Source organism: Physeter macrocephalus, chromosome 4 (assembly GCF_002837175.3).
Source record: "Physeter macrocephalus isolate SW-GA chromosome 4, ASM283717v5, whole genome shotgun sequence".
In the NCBI taxonomy this organism is placed as follows: domain Eukaryota; kingdom Metazoa; phylum Chordata; class Mammalia; order Artiodactyla; family Physeteridae; genus Physeter; species Physeter macrocephalus.
In genome coordinates, this window is record NC_041217.1 from 77807865 (window position 1) to 77809941 (window position 2077).

General features: G+C 39.4%; 1 long non-coding RNA gene across 1 annotated transcript in view; it reads left to right on the forward strand.

Moving 5' to 3' along the window:
* Nucleotides 1-6: 6 nt before the first annotated feature.
* The window catches only part of LOC114486192 (uncharacterized), a 52633-nt gene continuing 50562 nt past the window's right edge, over nucleotides 7-2077 (forward strand). Inside the window, exon 1 of the long non-coding RNA XR_003679521.2 lies at nucleotides 7-251. This is a non-coding gene — a long non-coding RNA (uncharacterized lncRNA). The remainder of the gene's footprint in view (nucleotides 252-2077) is intronic.

Genomic DNA, 2077 nt, shown 5'->3' on the forward strand with positions numbered 1-2077 from the left:
ATGCCACGGAGCGGCTGGGCCCGTGAGCCATGGCCACTGAGCCTGCGCGTCTGGAGCCCTGTGCTCTGCAACGGGAGAAGCCACAACAGTGAGAGGCCCGCGTACCGTAAAAAATAAAAATAAAAAAATAAAAAAGATTATGATGGTAGAAAATGAGAGAACAGGACTGTCATAATATGACTCCTGCTTCTTTTCTTTATTGGAGGAAGTGGGAAGATCTGACTAGATGAAATGAACCAGCAACCAAACAGGTATCTAAAATAGAATGTGATAAATACTGTTCAGGGTTATCGGGGGCACATTAAAAAAGGACACCTTATTTACTGTGGGAAGGGGTGTGGTAAGAGAAGGGGAGTGGGATTTCCCAGATGGAGTCAATGGCTTGTGCAGAGTCATGAGTTAAAAGAGTGAGGCCCATTTGGGGGATCATATAGCTTGGTTCAACTTAACTCATAGGGTAAATGTCGGCAACTGAGACTTGAGGAAGAAGAAGTAGACGGTACACTGTCATGCAAGTCATTCAGACTATACTAACATCAGTGGCAAGAGATGGCATCAGATTTATAACTTCAAATGATCATTCTGGCCATGCTATAAAAGATATATTAGAGAGGAATAAGCCTGAAAGTAGGGAGATGAAACTAATGAGCCATCAGAGTAGAATGAGACATAGACAGGTTTCAAATGATTATCAAGAAAGGAATAATCCCACATACTGAAATATTTACACAATGCTTTCTTTGTTAGGAGCTTATTTTAATTCTCATGTTGACATTTTGAAGTAAATACTGTTCACACCATGTGAATAAAGAAACTTTACTGCACTGAGGCACAGAAAGTTGAGTAACTTATCCAAAGATGCAGAGCTAGCAAGTGACGGAGCTAAGATTTGAACCTAGACAGTTTGACTCGAGTCTGCTTTTCTCCACCATACTATACCACCAAGAGGTCAAATCAAACAAGTACCACAAAATGTATTTTGAATTTAACAATTAGGAGCGTAATCATACAAGCAGAGTAATTCCAGAGCAGTAGAGACACAAGTCAGATTGCAGTGGGTTGAGGATTGTGTGAACCACTAGGAAGTAAAGACATTGAACTACTCTTTAGAAGTAGCTTTTTTGGTTATGGCGCTGAACTTCATAACATGTTTTAATTAAATCTCACAAGTGTTAAACAGCAATATTTGGCACATTGTACATACATCTGTTCATTTAAATGTCTAACTGGTTCTTAAGCTTTTTGGAAAACCTTTGAAAATCTGGTGAAAGGTATGTGCCTTTACCCCAGAACAATGTTCATGTGTACATGTATACCAAGTATCACATACTATGTCAGGGTTTTCAAGAACTCTATAAAGCCTGTTCATGACCTGGTGGTCCATGATCCCCCAGCTAAGAACTCCAAGTTTAGAGGATGTGGAACTCAAAGGAAAGAATCCAGAAACCTTGAAAACTGTACAGCTGAGGTGAACTAGAAAAATTCTACAGTTTGAACTAACTTTGTGGATGAGATTCATTCTTAAAAAATTGTGTAAAAAAGTTCTATCAAATATTTTTGGATCTTGTTCTATAGAAAATAAATATTTGGTCCAGTTCCTCAAAATCAAAATCAAGGATCTTAAATTTTTTATTTCTACTTTTATCAGTAGGAAGTCTTGCAAAAGCAAGTTAAGGCAAATGGATAATCATTTCTTCATACATAGTATTTAATAATACATGTATGAGAAAACATCTCAATTTAAATTCCCATCTTATTGGGAGTTTTCATGACCTAAGGGCTTGAATGTTGGTGGACACACAATTAAGGCTTTTAGTTAGTGTATTTAGCAGAACTGACTGAGCCCCACCTGGTTGTCTTTTTAGACAGCTCAGCAAAAAGGCAAAGAGCAGTGGTTGTAAAGATGTTACTACTGTAAATGCACATTAACTAATTGGACCAAATAAATAGCTTGTACTTTTTAAAAGTCCCAAAGAGGGGCTTCCCTGGTGGCGCAGTGGTTGCGCGTCCGCCTGCCGATGCAGGGGAACCGGGTTCGCGCCCCGGTCTGGGAGGATCCCACATGCCGCGGAGCGGC